Genomic DNA, 21,804 nt, shown 5'->3' on the forward strand with positions numbered 1-21,804 from the left:
TTTTGTTTAATTTGTCAGTAGAAGTCTTATTTAGATCATGCACTGCATTTGTTTTTTTGTGGAACTTATACAAATGTACATTTTTGATTGTGAAATTTTGTAATGGGCGTCTAGAGTTTAAGGGTGAGCTTGCGGTCTCTTTTATGGCTTGAGTTTGGTCTGACTGTATTATGTTCTGATTTGCATGATTTATTCTTTTTATTTCAATTTCTCGATAACTTAAATGTTGTTCTGTCTCTGCCCAAAAAAAAAAGTTTTGTAATAAAAAAATAATTATAGAGCGGTAATGAAATAATGTTTTGTAATATAAAAAGAATTATGGAGCGGTAATGAAATACACTGTTATAAGAATAAATGAGACGCATTGTTGTGCAGTAAGAACATCGCTGAATCCAAAGTATTCTACTCTCTAACTTTCCCTTCCCTTCTTAAGCCAGTAACGGTTTTATCGCTTTAATTTTTTTGCTCTGATGTCTTTTGACAGCTCAGATCCATTGCATTATCTTTGAGTGTTGTCTTAAAGGGGTAGTTCACACAAAAATGTGAACTCTTGAACGTATGCCAGTGACTGTGGCACAATGTGAAAAAAGGGAAATTACTTGCTCTTGTAGAAAATATTCCAAATACAGTTACATATTATGTTCATACTTTGATTAGCATACTTTGACAATAACAGCTTGATATTGTAAATGATACATAAAATATTCACAAAAACATATCCAATGTTTCATCTCCGGTATACTTACTCTTCTCTACTAGTTACACAAAAGACACTTTATTAAGGGAAATTACTTGCTCTTGTAGAAAATATTCCAAATACAGTTACATATTATGTTCATACGTTGATTAGCATACTTTGACAATAACAGCTTGATATTGTAAATGATACATAAAATATTCACAAAAAAAGATTTTTTAAATTGTATTATATCCAATGTTTCATCTCAGGTATACTCTACTCTTCTCTACTAGTTACACAAAAGACACTTTATAGTGTGGAAGAAATGATGCCACTCTGAGAGGGAAAATATTGAGATGGTTTTATGATTATTTACTTTCTACACAACCATAGTTTTTAACAGCCTTATATTTATATGTTCATAGATTTTCTTGATCCTCAATCAATCAATCAATCAATCAGCTTGTCCTGTGTAGAGTCATGATCCTTTAAACTGTCTAAAAAACAAAATTGCCCATAATCACAAATTCTTCTACAAAGACCAGATTGGTCTTCAAAATAATATGTGACCCTGGAGCACAAAACCAGTCATAAGGGTCAATTTTTCAAAATTGAGAATGTTGTCTGAGTTCACAGTTCAGTTTGAGTCATTCAGACAGTTCACTCACGCACTGAATCGTTTGCGGTGGTTTCTCACACCGGGATCATACAAAAAAGACTATAAAAAGACGGGGACCCTTCTTTGATCGCTGAGGTCTGTGTCCTGATGCTGATAAAAGCCTAGAATCTTCTGATAGGCCTAATTCTCATGACGTAATGCTCCAGAGATGCAGTAGCTGGTGAAGCACAGCAGATGTCACTGAAGGCATGGCGTCAAAACGGCCCTGATGGCACTGGCGTGTTGTCATTAATCAAAGTGATGTGTAAGCGGATCATTTGCATTGGAAATTGTGATATATGGAGCATGACACAAATGGATATGAATGGAACAGTAAATCAAAGCGATTCCATCAATTATAATTGGCCCCTTCTGGCTGTGACCCAAGGTCTTCTGGCTCGTTATTTCAGAGGCTCCTGACGATGAGGCGCATGTGAACTGTCTTCACATCAGTGCCAAAAATGAATGAAACGTCAGCTGCTACTCTTCAGCCTGACCCGTAGTAAGTTAAAGTGTCTCACACTTCTAGGTTTACTAGTATCTGCCGGCTCTGGCTGCTGAATTATTGAGCTTAAGGAGAGTGAGTGTGACCCCGGCGGTGTCGGTGAGAGCGCTGAGCTTGATTTCATGGCATATCTTCAGATTTCTGCATCAATTTTTCATCTCGCCTTTCCAAAAAAGCGTTTCATTATTAAAAAGCCAAATATGAGTGGAGCACTATGGCCCACGCTGAGTGAAAGTGCATGATTGTTGCTTACTGTGATGCCTCACTGCTTTAACAACTTCTCCTTCTCAAAGCCCTGGAGGAGCTACAGTGTAAGACTGTCTGATGCTTCTAGTTAGTCTCGCTGTAAAAATGCTACAGTAAACAGCACTGTAAAAAAATTGTTAATGGTACATGCCCTTAGTCTGTGAGGTGAAGCACTGTAATAGATCTGATGAAACATTGCATGCAATTTTACAGTAAAATACTGCTGAAGGTGCAGTTTTTGGAAGTGAAAAAGAAGTGGTCGTAAAAAAACATGAATCAACATTCTCTGAATCCTCTATGTGATAGCTCACACTTGATGGTTTGTCATTAAAGTAACTGTTTCTTGATGCTGATGACGGATCATGTCTGTGTGCACAGAGGTATGCAAATACATTTGTAGGCAGGACAGCCTATCATAGCCCTCGGACCGAGGAATATGATTGGACGAACATTTTATGGTCCTATGAACCACAGAATCGGTCGAGTCGGACAGCACCCATATATATATATATATATACACTGTCAATTAAAATACACACAAACACATTTGGAACCCATAACGGTACACACTAACACTGTGTACAGCAGTTTAAGTGTACTCACTCGCTCTTGACTTGCTCTTAATAGTCAGTCAAAGTTATGACTGTTTGAGGAAACTAACCAGTAGGCTTGTTACAAAAAATAGAGATGCACAGATCATGATTTTCATGGCCAATTCCGATTGTCAGCAAATGGGCTGATTCCGATACGTATTGCTGATTATTTATTTTTTTCTTTAAGCAGGAGACAAGAAAGAATAGAGAAAGATTACACGAACAAGCGGTTTATTTGCTCTATTACAGGCTGAACTGATTAAGATAATCTGTAGCCATTTGAAATTAGAGGCAGCCACTGCATTTTAATCACAGTCCCGAACATACATGTAGCATGAGCAGTTATTTTTCATTTCAATTAGATTGTACAATTACAAGATTTAAAGCAAACAGGTCTGACTTGAGCTTTGTGAGATTATGATAAAAATGCAGATTCACTCTCTGACAGCAGGAGGCGCTCATGGAACAGCAGATAGAGCGTTTCCGTGGTTACCGCTGTAAACAAAGCAGCGCTGCGCTAATAAACACTGCTGTAATCATTATACAGAGACCAGATGAGAAGAAAACACCCATCTAAACTGTTCTGAAGACACTCCGTTCCCTTCAGAGATACATTCGTTTAAACCTCCATCCCTAATTCAATGTTTAGAATTTTCTTCCAATATTTCGAGCATCACGAACAGTGAGTTTGCACTTTCTGTAGAGTATTTGCTCTGTATTCTCTTTGTCTTTATTGTGTCCCATCTCTGACTTCGTAATATTTCCTCATATTTCCAGGGGTCAAGCAATATTTCTATGGGCGGAGCACTTTGCAATCAAAGCATACGGGTTTGGAACAATAGCGTGAGTAAATGACGACAGAATTTTCTATTTTCAAATAATCCTACAGATTTACATTTAAAAAAAAGAGATTGGCATCTGTGGTTCCATGAGGAACCATTAAGATCCTTGGAAGATTTCTAGTCTACAAAAGGTTCTTAGGGGAAAAGCGTAGTCAGTCGGTCTCACCCGCCTCTCGCTCGCTCACGCTCACTTACTGCACTTAGTAACATTTACACAAGATACTTTAATATTGCAATAGTCAACATCTGAGAGTGGGTCTGAGACTTCAAACTCTGCTACAGTGCGCACACACACACACACACACACACTCAGACAAACACGCACCCGCATGCCTGCAGGTAGAGCTGTGATTGCTGTGCTGACAGTCATATGGTCATAAAATCATTTAAGTTTGAACAAAAGAGCCCTTCACCTATTTATTCGCCAGCTGGGCATTTGTTGCATAAATGGCGCACTGGGACGTCTTCGGGTTTGATTTTCACATCCTCAGCTGCAATTTTCTGACCTTTCAGATTCACTTTGTCTTTATGTGTGAAAGATTTCCCGCTCAAATTGAACTTTTTAACTCTTGGGATTGCCTTCAGTTATTTGGTTTATCATTGTAACACATCTCAAAAGATACAAACCATCCTTCATTAAACATAAGCAACATCATTCATGTCCAATAGTGTAAGGATGTGTGATGAGTTAGAGGTTTAATATTTAGGTCCAAGCCTGTGTTTAAACCAATATAATCAATCGCAAAAGTAACAGAGATTCTTGTAATTGCCACTATCTATTCATCCGTTGTCCAAAGCACTTGTCCTGTGTAGGATCGCAGGGATGGATCCCAGGATCTCAGGATCTCAGGCCGTGGGCCGGGAAACACACTGAAGTCCTAGTAACTGCTTATCAAATTTACTAGCAATCTCTGAGCCAAAATTGTTTCTACACCATTTTTTTTCTGTGTAGTGTACAAGTCTTATGGACTATTTTCATGCTGCTTTGTTTGAAAAGAGGTGTGTTAAAGGAGTAGTTCACTTCCAGAATAAAATTTCCTGATAATTTACTCGCCCCCATGTCAACCAAGATGTTCATGTCTTTCTCTCTTCAGTCGCAAAGAAATTAAGGTTTTTGAGGAAAACATTCCAGGATTTTTCTCCATATAATTGACTTCAGATTTTTTCATATTTTTAATATGGGTTTACAGGGTTAAATTACTTTGTTAACTGTGTTGTGCACTTACCTCTGTGTCCTCCAGTGTATTCGCTGACAGAGAAGACCAGGAGCATGTGAAAACTCTGTCATTATTTATTCACCCTTGTGTCATTCCAAATCCATGTGACTTTCTTTCTTCTGTGGCAAGATATTTTGAAGAATTTCAACCTATGCCTTTAAGAAAGTTCATACTGAAAGAGTCCATTTAGATCTGGTGTTGACTTTAAGGTGAAGTTGAGTGAGAGGACGCCGGCCTGCTAGGAGAACGGATGCTACGGCAATGTTTCAGATCTCACATGTCCTGACAGAGAGAGAAGGAAAACTAGGGAACATAGCCTACTTTTATTTGATATCCCGAGCTTCTGAGCTTCTCAGACCCCACCTGGAGACACACACACACACACACACACAGCCATTTTCAGTCAAGATCTGACCCTGTCGAGCTTGTTCGTTCTCTGCCCATCTCTACCATCCCACATTCTAATTATCACTCCTTCCAGTCTTTATGCGTTTCTCCTGTTGTTTTCAATTCTCTCCTCCCGACTTTTTCTCTCGCTCTCTCGCTGCATGATTAGCCATTCAAATCCTGTGCCAAGTTCCAACTCAAATACTGCTTAAAGAGCCAGTTCATTCAAAATTAAAATGATCTCATTATTTACTGAACCTGTTAACAGTTTTCATCTCCGTAAGCCCTGTGTTGTCCCAAGCCCATATGCTGCTATTTATTCTGTAAAACAAAATGAAATAATGTTTGAATTATGCTGAAAAATATGAAACAAAGATTATATAGGAGAACATTTTTACAAGAAAAACTTTTTCAGATTTTCTAAAATGATCTTTCTTTGTACCTGCTTATATTTACTAGCAATCTCTGAGCCAAATTTGTTTCTACACCCTTTTTTTCTGTGTAGTGTACAAGTCTTACGGACTGTTTTCATGCTGCTTTGTTGGGAAAGAGGTGTGTTAAAGGAGTAGTTCACGTCCAGAATAAAAATGTCCTGATCATTTACTCTCCCTCATCAATAGAGTTTAGTTCAGTAGCCTTACTGTTTTTTTTTTGTTTCAACTGAGGGGTTTTTCCCTGATCAAGCATAATTCCTGAAAATAGTTGTTTTATCATTTGAATAATTAGTAATAACAGATTTGAAAGGTTAAATGTATCCTCTGTTACATATAAAGGGTTTCACGATCTCTCAAGTGAGTTAATTTAAGCTGTTTAACCAAAAACAGTATTTTGTCAGAATGCACGACAACTTTACCATCAGTGCAGAAAGAGGCTTTTTACCCCAGAATGGTGAAGTTAACACATTTACAGTAAACCCTTTGTATATTCCCAGTGAAAATGTAACTGATGAATGCAAAGTCTCTGATATTCTGAAGAAAATAATTCCTTTGTGAAAAAGAAGCATGCTTAATTGTTTTGAATGTGCACTTGTAGTGTACTCCAAATCTTAAAAGTGTATATTAAAAAATAATGTTTGCAGACAATGTAATAATTACTTAAGTGTAAAGAGAGACACTTTCATGAGTTTCTTACCACACATAAGTACAATTTTTTTTTTTTATACAAGTTTTACTTTGAAGTACATTTTAAATCATTGTTTAATCTTTTGTCATGCTTTAAAGTGCACTTGTTGATGTGTTGACGAAGATACTAAAGCATGTGAAGTACTTAATTATAATTTTAACTGTGGTGTGTCATTCAATATTACATTTGAAGTTATACATTTCTAATCTACTAAACTGTTTCATCATTACAAATGCGTAATTACAAATATATTTAAATACATGACGTACAAGTTCCAGTGGAAATTATAGTTTTTTTTTTTCTTTTAAAGTATACTATTCCATAAAAAAATGCTCACGTGCATTTCTTTTTTTAAAACATTATTTTTAAAAGACAATACACATTTTGCATTAAACAGAGTCAAGTCTATAAAATAATATAATAAATACAGTATAGTACTCATTCCTATCACTCGCTTGGCAGGAATCTTTCCTGAGAAGGATCCAGTCAGAGATGGTTACTTCGAGCAAACGCTCTCTCTCACTCGGTCAGAGCGATGGCTTTGTTAGAAAGCAGTAGAGATGTTTGAGTCATCCAAGCGCCCGGAGAAAGAGCTGATCCCAGCAGGGCCTGAATGAGGAAGACCACACCGTGTGTGAGAGGAAGAGGGGAAAGGACGAGAGACTGATGGAATAGTCCACGTCAGATTCACGAGATAATGACTTATCTCTCATTCACAGCTTCTCTCTCCCCACTTTGGTTCTTTCTCTCCTTTTTCACTCATTCTGCCATCATTAAGAGCGCCTCCCCTTTATCTGATCCACAGGGCAGTGTGCAGTTTATTAAAAAATGAAGATAATTTTGAATGAGCTGATAATACAGCGGCAGCCCCCCACACCACTCAGAGGGAAATAGATGGAGGTGGGCACATTTCAGACAAGGTTAAAGAGAGGACAACGGAAAGAGTTATTGGGGGGGTGAGAAGTCTTAAAGCTTTTATTAGAGAAATATTAACATGGCCACCTTGACCTTCTTTTTGCTAGACAGTATAAATTCTGCGCTGTTTAGCAAATGAGGGTTGGTCATAAAATGACATGCTTTTATTAAAATGCAAGCATCACTGTTGGTCAGCGATTTACTGAAACCCCAGGACAGCCTCCTTTCAGCATTTATTTACTTTTTCAATACAATACAAATTAATATTCCACTTCATATTCCATTATATATATATATATATATATGTTTTTTTTTATGTAAAAAAAATCTATTAAATATAACGAAATGACAATACATTGAATTAAACATAGAATTAAGTAAAAAGGCTTAGTATAAGAAACCAAAAAATATTGGTTTCTTATAAAATGTCTATTAATTTTTATTTATTTACAACTTCTACACACACACACACACACACAGACAGACATGTGTGCGTGCCCATCATGGAGTTAGAAAGCAATAGACAGAGGGTAAGAGTGTGTAATAGAGTGTGAGAGAGTGTCAGAGCGAGTGTATAAATGGAGGCCTATCATTTAGCATGGGTCAATCTAGTGAAAGCTTGCAGCAGCTCTCTAAGTGTCTGGCATTGCAGCAAATTGAGCTGAATGCTTCTCTACACGCGTAAACAGAGCAGAATACAGATTAGCCAAACTGAATCTCTCATCAAATCCACTTTTAATAGAACAGAGTAAGAGAGAGATGAGGGAGAGAGAGAGAGATCATATATAAATGTATGCATTGCATAAGGTTTAGGCCTGTCAATTGACTGTAATTTTTTAGATGACTGAACTTAATTAGATGATATGCTGATTAATTAATCAAATTAATCACATCTATGAATATCTGCTGCTTTCATGCATCTCTGAACATAAGCCATCACTGGCTTACAGTCCACAGAAATGCTTTCATTTGACATAAACTAGTGTTGTTCTTCCAGGTAACCAGTAAATATGGCTGAGTTTGTTTGGCCGTTCACCAGGCAAGCAAAAGGTCTGACTGCTCATGGTACTGTTGCACACCTCCCTTTTAAAGCACTAATTAACAAACCTAATAACTTAGAATAGTGGTAGAACGCCAAACTGAGCCAGATGCTCTTGAAGAACAAATTACACAACAAAAAATGTAGTTAGTAAATTAATCTGCTGGATTACACATATAAGGTAATGTATTCAGACTACTTTTGCATTACTTTTGACTTAACTCAAAATAAAATATTTTCCATTCTTTCTTAACATGAGATGGGAAAAAAAAGCCAATGCTTTGCATTCTAGTTTTGCATTGCATTTACACAAATAACTACTTCTGACTGGTCCATCTCTGATGATTGTGCCAATCTAGTTTACAATCTGTGATAAAAAAATAAAAAAAAATTAATTAAATATAATATTTTTGTTTGATATTGACAGCTGTTTAGGGATATATTACATGTTACAAATGTTGTATTTTTTTGACCAGTTTTCAAGTTTTATCCAAATCTAACTAAAACGTTTTGAACAACACAAACTGAGGATTTAATCCACATCAAAGCCAAAATTGGATTTTGTGATCTAATCCGAAATCAGAACCCTTTTTTTCTTTTGAACAACCCATTTTCAAGATTTGATTCAATCAGATGGCCAAAATCCGATCAGATTACTTTTTTGAACATCTGGCCCCAGGATTTTGCTTTCGAAAATTCATCGAACAACAGTAAATGTGACCGCGCAGTTACACAAAGTTATCATGTGGTTTCAGAAGACTTCGGATACAGCACAGTTTTTCTGAATGGTTTCCGCTGAATGGATAATAAAATCTAAAATATTATATTTCCTATAAAAATAGTAGGCATGTTTAGTGATATCATGCGATGAATCATGTGATTGTTTTCAGTAAATCAAGCTGCTTTCAAGTGATTGCTTCAGTAATATGCAGGCTGGGATATTTACGCTGTGTAGTCAACACAGTCTCAGTAGAGAACCATGAGTCAGTCTGCTTTCATTGCCTCACACACAGGGGCGACTTTCCCATTAGGCAAAGATCAACGACCGCCTTGGGCCCCCAAAAGCCAAGGGGCCCTAAAATGCGTTTCATATACGAGATGCGCCCGCGAATGGTTGCTGTTTACGCTGTTTATTACCTTGAAAACCGTCTGCGTGTCTGAGTTGAACGTGCTTCTCGTGTATCCTGCTTGCAGCAAATGAAAATGTCATGCATCTGAAGCTGTAATTAAATATTAAGCAACAGTGCGTATTATATGTTTATTGTTTTAAATGCCGCTTACTCGTTATAGGAAGGACCCATAAGAGGACGCATACGCAGTTACTTTTTTTGGTTGATATAATCCTTAGGTGTGTATGTGTATACTTTCCTTTTCATTCTTTTTTTCAGTTTAATTTAAAATTAAAATAACTAAAAAGAAATGTATTTTAAAGTTTAGAATTAGACAGCCTTTGGAGAGTGTATGAGTGCAAACACACAGGCATACAAGTGGACTTTCCTCCTCAATATAGGCTATTTTTATTCACACTTTTCTCATTCTCACTAATTCGAGTTTTTATATCAATGAATCTCGACTGTCTTGAGAAAAGTGTCGATGGCATTTTCATTTTATCTGATAAAGTGGCTGCTTTGTTTACAGCCGTTACCAGGGAAACAGCTCTATTTCTGATGTCCCAAAAGCGCCTCCTGCTGGCAGAGAAGGAATGTGCATTTTCAATAATCCCGTCTGCAGTTTTTGTTCAGACCAATGCGAAAATCCACCCTCTTAACCCTGTTTTAAATCAATATAATAATTGATACTTCTGACTCGTTCCTTTTCTTAAAAAATGGTTTCAAGACTCAATTGTGAGGTTTATAATTTTATAAGTTCTTTTGGTTTGGGGAAAACCTGTATCTCAACTGTAAATCAATTGCTATTTCGTCATCCTCAGCATGAAAGAAAGCCATTATAACATGTACATGAAAAATGTAATGAAACATTGGACACAACTATAGGGCACCATTGAGCAGCAGCACAAACAAAACCTCAAGGTTTATCTAGGTAAATGTGTGCAAATGTATAGGGCCCCATTCCTATATTTTGCCTGGGGCCCCCAAATCATTAAATCCGCCCCTGCTCACACACACACACGGAGCGAAGCAAATGTATTCTAGCTAACAGATCCTCTGCACCTGCAACCATATGTATCTATGGCAACTCCTTCACTGCGCTCCACCTCTGCTCTGTGATCAGCAGTAAGAGAGGAGGACAGCAGCACGAGCCAGCGGAGCTGAAAATGAGCCCTCTGATTGGGAATCTTAGAGAAGGTTTGTGTGATTGGTAATTTCACAGGCCTCTGGAAGCCTGAAGGAGAAGATGAATTTCACACCAGCTTCAAGAGCTTCAGTTTCTGATTGGGGCTCAGCTTATGCATGGAATCGAAACCATTCCTTGATCCTTGTTTCTCTCGGCTGATGTCCATCCCTAAAGGAAACCTGTTGAAAAGACCTGCATATGTCGGTGTCCCCACCAGGCTTTTTAACCAGATTAACCAGCAGGTCAACAAGCATCGATGGAAAGTCCACGTCGGACAACTAACATCACCAGATGTGCTCTTCAACCAGACCTGTGCGGAAACAGTTAAGATGTTAAGAGACTTGATTAAGGTTCTATTCTTACCTGTGAATTCTCTCCTTCTTTTGTGTGTGCTTCTAAGCCTGAGCCTCATGGGACGTGTGCAGTGACTGTCCCCATGTGACGCCTGTTTCTCCACCCCCAGCAACAAAGACAGTCGGGACATGAGGGACCGGTTGAGAAACAATGAACAAATGAAAGCATCATGAGCGCATGCTGTCAGTGATTTCTGCTGCGTGATCCTGTATCTCGTACAAATATTCCCTCCCTGTGAGGAATTCTAGACTGTAGGACCCCCTGCACGCTGCATGAATATTGATCCAGTATGAAGCAATAGTTAATCAGATTCTGGAAAGCTCAGAGAACCTCAGTAACAGACCAGCATTTCCACACTGGTTTATACACAACATCGGCTCATTAGGAAAAAAGTGGCTCTATCTACATTTTTGGACAACTCCTGAAAAAGACCTATACATGAAATTCACAGTAGTGTCACTAGTGGCAGTAAAACACCAACAACTTTTATTCCTTTTCACACAAATTATCAGATTATCGATTAATAAAGACTTATTTTTAATGCAGTGCCTTGCACAATATTACACTCTATAAAATGCTGGGTTAAAAAGGGACAAACCCAGCAATTGGGTTGTTTTGACACAGCAATTGGGTTGTTTTGACCCAGCTATTGGGTTGTTTTGACACAGCAATTGGGTTGTTTTGACCCAGCAATTGGGTTGTTTTGACCCAGCTATTGGGTTGTTTTGACCCAGCGGTTGGGTTCACCGCTGGGTCAAACATCCCAATAGCTGGGTTTGTCCCTTTTTAACCCAGCGCAGGGTTATATTTAACCCAGCATTTTTTAGAGTGTATGTTATGATGATCTCAAAACACTTTTTCCACATAATGCATGATTTGTACACTAATAGATTTTGACATTTGGTGAGGAAACCGGCACATTTCCATAATAAGGACAGCATCCCGGAGGCGTTGAACACAACGTTATTCTATAGAGTAATATAATTTGATAATCTACCATCTTCATCTGTATCCTTTCACATATGGACAGGCTATTTCAATTCTTTCTGACTATAAGCTTTTGTAATGTGCTTCAGTTGATTGCAACAGAGCCACACCACAACAAGTCGGGCCATTTTATGGGCTGCCCTGACAGGTAAATGGGATATTATGCTGGGAAATGGAGCAATGAACTCCTCCTCTCCCTCCCTTCCTCTGTCCTTCGTCTCTCTTTCCAATGCTGCCGACATCCGTGCTTATTTACTGCCTGTTTACAGCATTGATTGGGCCAGTGTTTGTTTTACCTGTCGCCCGACCCATTCATCAGCACTTTGGAAGGGAAGAGAGACGGCGAGAGGAAGACATGGTAAAAAGAAATGCAGAAAGGAAGAATCAAGCAGAGGAAGGGACGAGCTGTGGCCTTGTGGTTAGCAAATTGGACTCAACACTCAAGGCTCTTCATTGGCATCCGTGAAGAACCGTTAACATCCATGGAAACTTTCCATTCCACCATTCTTTAAATGTTCTTAAAATTATTAAACTGTTCTTCACACTGAGAAAAATGGTTCTTTAAGAACTGTTCACCGAAATGTTCTTTGGGGAACCAAACATGGTTCCTCTATGGCTGTTTGAGGGAAAAGAGAGAATGTTGAGTTATCAGCTAGTTGATTAGTGTAATTCTTTGTACAGAAATCCAGTGAGGTCCTCAGGGCATTTACATGCACTAATTTTAATCAAAGTATCACAAAGGCACTTCATAATGCACTACAACGCATTATAATATGTTTTTGAAAAATTACATTTTCGAGCTGCCAATCTCCAACCAAACTGCTGAGAACATCACAACTTTCAAGAAGCAGCTGAAGACAAGCTCTTCTGCAAGCTCTTAAAGGGAAAGTTCACCCAAAACAGCTGCTGGTTCCCGTTGACTTCCACCGTATACGATGCATGAATATACAGTAGAAGATACACACTATATAGGCTCATCAGAAAGACAGTCCTCGATCTACATTTTTGGAAAACTCCTGAAATATACCTATACGTGAAATTCACAGTAGTTTCCAGTTGCAGTGAACACCAGTAAAACACCAACAACTTTTATTCCTCTTTACACAACTTAAAGGGGCAGATTATCAATTAATGGAAGCTTATTTTCATGCAGTTCCTTGCACAGTACCGTTATGATCTCAAAACACTTTTAGCTCATGATGTTATGATGTTTAGCTCATGAATTAGCACTTTTAGTTTGATTTGCAAACTAATAGATTTTGACATTCCCATCACGTCACAACCAGCTCCATGTGTATGGCTTGTCTGACATAGTAAACTTGCTTGGTAACTCACCTAATAAAGCAAAACACTTGCGATTCGAAGCGCTCAAGTCTCGTGAAACACGACACCCGTCACAAAAAAATGAGCCCAAAGACATGTAGAAGCAAGCTAAAATGGCATATTTGCTTCAGCAAAGGTGTTTTTATCTTATGTTTGCTTTTGTTAGGTTTATAGCGCCCTATGATTTCCGTGACGTGGGCAGAATTGCAGAATCCAGTCTTAAAAATGAAATTACGGTATAAGTCAAAGGGCACCGTCAGCTGTTTGGTTACCAACATTCTTCAAAATATTTGCTTGTGTGTTCAACAGAAGAAAGAAACTCATACAGGTTTGGAACACGGTGACAGAATTTTCACTTTTGGGCGGACTATCCGCTTATCCACTCCACAACCTTAAACCATGGCACTTACACAAACACAAAAACGTCTTCTCCGCATTTCACCTCTTGTTTCCTAAGAGACCTGGCATTGCATACTATGAATATTGTTGACAAACTGTTCCTCTGTTGCTTTGGATAAAGGCAATTAGCAAATCTTAAATGATATGCGGCATCCACAATTAACTGCTGCAAAATAAAGTCAATTCAATGTATACAACCTGTTCTCAAAAACTGAAGCATGGTCAAATGGCCTTGCATGTCACTAATAAAGGAGCTATAATATATTTACTGTACTACAGACATTTTCAGACCCGTAGATTGCTTGCTTTGTTCCGAAACAGGGACTCAAATTGTTACAATGTTGCATTTTCTACTTTGTTCAGTTTGTTTTCACCAGGTGACATTTTAAAGGGTATTTATGCAAGTCAGGTGTGAGTAAAAATATGGAGAAACAACACTCCCAAAATCATCACAATTAAAAGAACCAAAGACTTAAACTACTTCAGTCTGTGTGCATTGAATTTATTTAATACACGAGTTTCACAATTTGAGTTGAATTACTGAAATAAATGAACTTTTCCACGACATTCTAATTTATTGAGATGCACCTGTATGTTCAGTTTGTAGCCTCAATTAACTGCAAGTCTATGCTCACACTAAATAGCTGAATCTTCCATGCGAGTAATGCCAACATTTTGGACTGCTTTTTCTACTCGTGGCACTTTTTTTGGTTGATTTTTATTAAAAATATTAAGACTCCATATGGTATATCCATATGGTTCACTATATCAACAAACTAATAAGAAAACCTTGCCAACAATACACAGACACAAAAGGGCACGGGAATTTTATCGGCATGCAATTATGCAGTCCAGTATAATTTTGTCATTACGATATGTTGGAGTACAATTTTCTATTTGAAAGGCCAAATTAACATAAATACATTTTATGTGCACTGTTAAAAATGTTAGTGTGAAATTACAGTATATTCCAGGTTAATGCCTGCACTACTGTCACAGTAGTTTCACAGTGGCAATCTCTTTTATCTAACTGCACTCTCAGAATCATACTGTGTTTCTACAGCGCAGATCTGCTCTGAAGGCTCTGGAGTTTTTTTCTTGTTGCTTTTATTTGTGCTACTGAACTTGTTTTTGGTTCACTTTTAGCAGTTTGTGTTGTTGGTTTATTTGTTGAGTGTTACCATCGTTGTGTTTCGTGTGTTGAGTATTGATATCACATCTTTCAAAGACGTTTCTCAGCAGTTGCTTCGCTGTCAGTCTTACATACAGCTCCTTTAAGACCGAGTAAGAACAGCATTGCTTTCATTTGCTATCCTTATGGGTTTCTTATAATGGTAATTTTGGATGAAATGTCTCCCCACTTGTGTTTATTTGTCTGTGCGTCAGCTATTAGCTGCTGATTAAATATTGATCTGAACAATTTACATCTGCCAGTTCATCTCTCCAGGTTATGCTGTTGGTCTAATTCTATTCATATCTAGATTTACCGGTGCATCTCAATAAATTAGAATGTCGTGGAAAAGTTCATTTATTTCAGTAATTCAACTCAAATTGTGAAACTTGTGTATTAAATAAATGCAATGCACACAGACGGAAGTAGTTTAAGTCTTTGGTTCTTTTAATTGTGATGATTTTGGCTCACATTTAACAAAAACCCACCAACAAATTAGAATATGGTGACATGACAATCAGCTAATCAACTCAAAACACATGCAAAGATTTCCTGAGCCTTCAAAATGGTCTCTCAGTTTGGTTCACTAGGCTACACAATCATGAGGAAGACTGCTGATCTGACAGTTGTCCAAAAGACAATCATTGACACCCTTCACAAGGAGGGTAAGCCACAAACATTCATTGCCAAAGAAGCTGGCTGTTCACAGAGTGCTGTATCCAAGCATGTTAACAAAAAGTTGAGTGGAAGGAAAAAGTGTGGAAGAAAAAAATGCACAACCAACCGAGAGAACCGCAGCCTTATGAGGATTGTCAAGCAAAATCGATTCAAGAATTTGACTGAACTTCACAAGGAATGGACTGAGGCTGGGGTCAAGGCATCAAGAGCCACCACACACAGACGTGTCAAGGAATTTGGCTACAGTTGTCGTATTCCTCTTGTTAAGCCACTCCTGAACCACAGACAACATCAGAGGCGTCTTACCTGGGCTAAGGAGAAGAAGAACTGGACTGTTGCCCAGTGGTCCAAAGTCCTCTTTTCAGATGAGAGCAAGTTTTGTATTTCATTTGGAAACCAAGGTCCTAGAGTCTGGAGGAAGGGTGGAGAAGCTCATAGCCCAAGTTGCTTGAAGTCCAGTGTTAAGTTTCCACAGTCTGTGATGATTTGGGGTGCAATGTCATCTGCTGGTGTTGGTCCATTGTGTTTTTTGAAAACCAACGTCACTGCACCCGTTTACCAAGAAATTTTGGAGCACTTCATGCTTCCTTCTGCTGACCAGCTTTTTGAAAATGCTGATTTCATTTTCCAGCAGGATTTGGCACCTGCCCACACTGCCAAAAGCACCAAAAGTTGGTTAAATGACCATGGTGTTGCTGTGCTTGACTGGCCAGCAAACTCACCAGACCTGAACCCCAGAGAGAATCTATGGGGTATTGTCAAGAGGAAAATGAGAAACAAGAGACCAAAAAATGCAGATGAACTGAAGGCCACTGTCAAAGAAACCTGGGCTTCCATACCACCTCAGCAGTGCCACAAACTGATCACCTCCATGCCACGCCGAACTGAGGCAGTAATTAAAGCAAAAGGAGCCCCTACCAAGTATTGAGTACATGTACAGTAAATGAACACACTTTCCAGAAGGCCAACAATTCACTAAAAATGTTTTTTTATTGGTCTTATGAAGTATTCTAATTTGTTGAGATAGTGAATAGGTGGGTTTTTGTTAAATGTGAGCCAAAATCATCACAATTAAAAGAACCAAAGACTTAAACTACTTCAGTCTGTGTGCACTGAATTTATTTAATACACGAGTTTCACAATTTGAGTTGAATTACTAAAATAAATGAACTTTTCCACGACATTCTAATTTATTGAGATGCACCTGATGACTACATGATAATGTTAAATATGCATTTTATCATTCAGCTCTATAATCAACTGTATAAAATGTTTGTGGAAAAAAATACTTAAGTCTTTTACAAATACTGTCAGGACAAGTTAGTGACATTTCACTCTATCACATATATCAATGGCAAATATGCTAATGTCTAATGACTTATCGTTGACACACTGACACTTTGACACATTGTTTCTAGATTATGTCACTGCCAATACTTGTAGAAACAATGTGAATGAACCCCACAACAGCTTAAGTAGCAAATTTTGCAAAACACAAAATTTATGTCACTGCCAATTGGAAACCAAGGTCCTAGAGTCTGGAGGAAGGGTGGAGAAGCTCATAGCCCAAGTTGCTTGAAGTCCAGTGTTAAGTTTCCACAGTCTGTGATGATTTGGGGTGCAATGTCATCTGCTGGTGTTGGTCCATTGTGTTTTTTGAAAACCAACGTCACTGCACCCGTTTACCAATAAATTTTGGAGCACTTCATGCTTCCTTCTGCTGGCCAGCTTTTTGAAGATGCTGATTTCATTTTCCAGCAGGATTTGGCACCTGCCCACACTGCCAAAAGCACCAAAAGTTGGTTAAATGACCATGGTGTTGGTGTGCTTGACTGGCCAGCAAACTCACCAGACCTGAACCCCATAGAGAATCTATGGGGTATTGTCAAGAGGAAAATGAGAAACAAGAGACCAAAAAATGCAGATGAGCTGATGGCCACTGTCAAAGAAACCTGGGCTTTCATACCACCTCAGCAGTGCCACAAACTGACCTCCATGCCACGCCGAATTGAGGTAGTAATTAAAGCAAAAGGAGCCCCTGCCAAGTATTGAGTACATGTACAGTAAGTGAACATACTTTCCAGAAGGCCAACTATTCACTAAAAATGTTTTTTTTATTGAAGTATGAAGTTCTTATGAAGTATTCTAATTTGTTGAGATGTGAATTGGTGGGTTTTTGTTAAATGTGAGCCAAAATCATCACAATTAAAAGAACCAAAGACTTAAACTACTTCAGTCTGTGTGCATTGAATTTATTTAATACACGAGTTTCACAATTTGAGTTGAATTACTGAAATAAATGAACTTTTCCACGACATTCTAATTTATTGAGATGCACCTGTATGTTCAGTTTGTAGCCTCAATTAACTGCAAGTCTATGCTCACACTAAATAGCTGAATCTTCCATGCGAGTAATGCCAACATTTTGGACTGCTTTTTCTACTCGTGGCACTTTTTTTGGTTGATTTTTATTAAAAATATTAAGACTCCATATGGTATATCCATATGGTTCACTATATCAACAAACTAATAAGAAAACCTTGCCAACAATACACAGACACAAAAGGGCACGGGAATTTTATCGGCATGCAATTATGCAGTCCAGTATAATTTTGTCATTACGATATGTTGGAGTACAATTTTCTATTTGAAAGGCCAAATTAACATAAATACATTTTATGTGCACTGTTAAAAATGTTAGTGTGAAATTACAGTATATTCCAGGTTAATGCCTGCACTACTGTCACAGTAGTTTCACAGTGGCAATCTCTTTTATCTAACTGCACTCTCAGAATCATACTGTGTTTCTACAGCGCAGATCTGCTCTGAAGGCTCTGGAGTTTTTTTCTTGTTGCTTTTATTTGTGCTACTGAACTTGTTTTTGGTTCACTTTTAGCAGTTTGTGTTGTTGGTTTATTTGTTGAGTGTTACCATCGTTGTGTTTCGTGTGTTGAGTATTGATATCACATCTTTCAAAGACGTTTCTCAGCAGTTGCTTCGCTATTGTGAAAGATCCATCCACAAACAGTTATGAATTGAAATAAGTTATTGATTAATCTTCATGGCTAAATAATGCTAAAATAAAATCTTCATGTTCATGCTAAGAATAGTTTGACAATCTTAAAGTCTAGTTTGTCATTATTTTAACAAATGTTTTCATTTGTCACACTTCTGACATGACTAGATCAGAAATATGAATATGAATATGCAAGGTTCAAGATCCCAAACATATACTAATCACTAATCACCATTATAGTGACTTCAAAACAATTACAGTAGTAAACAACTAAGTTTCTCACAGACAATGTTCTAATGTGAATTTCTCAGTAAAACAAGAGCAGTTAATGACTGGGATGCTTGCATCATTCTGCTGTTCATTCACAGTCATATGTAAGAAAATCCCAGCATGCATTAATTTCAGCGAATTTCTGACTACAGTAATTTACTGTAAAATAATACTCTTTAATCCTTTTAAAATTTCTGGCAATTTTTTTTTTTACAGTGTAAGTATGTATATGTATATGTGTGTGTATGTATGTGTATATATATATATATATATATATATATATCACACTTCTGACATGACTAGATCAGAAATATGAATATGAATATGCAAGGTTCAAGATCCCAAACATATACTAATCACTAATCACCATTATAGTGACTTCAAAACAATTACAGTAGTAAACAACTAAGTTTCTCACAGTTATTAAAACCCAAAAATACACATATACTTGTGTATGTATTGTGCATATCAGCATATTTTGACGGACTTCAGAATGGCTATATATGTACATTGCATACTGTTTATCTACAGTATAAGGATGTGTTATATATGTGCATATGTATAAGTGACTTATACAGGTCTATGATAAATTAATAATAATCTGATTCCATAGGTGTGTGCAACTGTTTATTTTTCATATGCAAATTATATAGGCCAACAATATATGCTATAAGACCCCTTGCATTGACCCCTGTAACCACGAACATCTTCGAAAGACTCATCCTGCTTCTGTCTGGTAAGAGCAGGGCTTAATTTGTGCCAGAATAAGACGGATCCAGATCAACGTGCTAATGAAAGGCGTTTGTGCTGACCTAGCTGTAGCGTGCATATATGTCATTAAAAAGCATGCAAATAAAAGTAAGAAATTAGATATGAATGTTATCCATGCCAGGAGGCCGAGGAGAAATGGATGCCTGCTCTATGGGCTATTTTAAACAACTAAAATGAAAAGTAAGAACAGTATTATCTTAATTTTTGTGTCATTGCACTGTTTATTGTTTTTCGCTTGCTCGTCACACAACCACATCAAGCAAGCAATTTTGCATTTAAAAGACATCTAATAGCTGTCCAAACACAGCCCTGATGAGAGCAGAATGCACAGTGTTGCAAACTTAGCAATACTTGATTGTTTTTCTGAATTGTTTAACGTGAGTTTACTTGTATTCACCACTTTTTCTGTGTGTGTGAAGTTATACTCAGTAATGTTCCAATGTGCTGTAAAAGAAAAGATGTATATTTTTGTTTCAAGTTTAATGTTGTTGACTGATACAGTTCAAAAACAATAAAATACACTTCACCAAAAAAATACCAACCTTTTCTGTTGTGTGCAATAATAATCAATAGATAATTGATTATTGTGTTCACTTTACATTAAGGTGCACTTTCACAGGTTATTAACGTATATAATCGAAAGCGATGGTGCTCCTAATTCATTAATATAGCGATGCATAGGGGTACTTTGATGCCCTTTAATAGTGATGCACAAGGCGCTCGATCATGCTTCAGGTTTTGACACGGAGTTAAAATAATTCGGAGAATGGGTTGATATAGCAATAGTGTGGCAGTAAACAGTAGAAATTAGCTGAAATCTCTGCAGACTGTGCTGAAATTAAACTAAACATAGAGTTGTTTTCGTCCATATCTTGTTTACTGAATTCAACTATAAACAAAACAGCATTCAAAAAACTTTATGTGTGATATGCATTAGATGGTCAGTGAACAGACGATATGGAGGCACAGAAATTACCCTTAATGTGCTATAATTTGAATGCATGTATTGTGTTTTGAGTAATGCATTTGAATATGTCTAGACACATTTGTGTGTACCACACAACCACACACCAGACAATGACATATCTCTGTCTGCAAGAGAAATTTACGAATCATGACCCTCTTACTGTACCAGAACAGTGCGATTTTACTTTGGTCAGCATAAGCTGAATTCTCCCCCACGCTCCGGTTCCTGCTTACTGAGGCAAACACGCTCTCTCCTCATCCCCCAAAGGGCTCCAGCCCATCTCTGCTTTCTTCTCTGCTCATCCTTTTCAGTGTTCAGTGTTCTATCTGTCGGAGGAAAATGTGAGTGCTGCTTGCACGTGGTGGACACAGAGCATTGCTTTGCTGTTGCTAAGGTGTTCTGACTGGTTTCTAGCACGTCGCTATGCACGTTCAGGGTAGCTGCTTGTGCATTTCTAGATGGTTTCTAGCAACTACCTAAAATCTTGATGACTGTGATGGAAACTAGAGTAATTAGATTTTTCATTTTGCTTCACATCCCATTCCTTTACATGAAGAGGTTTACTGCAGACAGCCACCAGGGGGCGATCAAATGTGTCGGTTTCACTTTTCAGGATGTGTGCGTTCCAAATGAGACGCTTTGGAGTGAGAACAATCATGGCCGCCATACTGAAGATTCGTTCCAAACCAAAGAGCTCAAAACTGGCCACTTCAAAGGGCTCTTTGCGAAAAAGGATACAGCTGACGGACACTCTGCTCTCATGATTAGTTGCACAGGTTTAATTATACATTGATGGCACCTCAGCAAGATGGCGCAAAAGTGCATTCCAAGGAACAGTGTTTTAGTGCCCTACACCCTTCATCCCTTCGACGCTCGTGAAGGGGTTAGAGCACACGGATGAGCCCTTCAGAATAGAACGCAACATTGTTTTCTAGGGTGTTTTGGAGTCATTTATAAAGATGTGCATGTAATGATACTAAATGTGAATTTACAACAGTTTCCGAAATGTACCTATGAACAATTTATGCAATGTCAATCTCCATTTATAAATCGCAAGTATTCCGACATTCAAGCGCAATATGTACAAGCACATCAACTCCACCTACAGAACACCCACAAATATTATGGGTCAGCGCTCATCATCAGTGGGCAAGGAAATCCAGGCACGCTCTCAGAAAACTGCGGTACACTGAAAAAATAGGTCTTTGAAACAATTTTCACTCAGAAATTGATAGTAAATTTCACAAATGATTACAAAGACACAGCAAGTAACACACTGGATTAAACGTAGAAAGACTGAAATAGAACTTTCTTGTAAAACGTAGTTCAATAAATACAGAGTTCTGGCATGAAACTCTAGATGGCGCAGT

The sequence above is a fragment of the Sinocyclocheilus rhinocerous genome, unplaced genomic scaffold, assembly GCF_001515625.1.
Source record: "Sinocyclocheilus rhinocerous isolate Xijiao unplaced genomic scaffold, SAMN03320098_v1.1 scaffold141, whole genome shotgun sequence".
Taxonomy (NCBI): Eukaryota; Metazoa; Chordata; class Actinopteri; order Cypriniformes; family Cyprinidae; genus Sinocyclocheilus; species Sinocyclocheilus rhinocerous.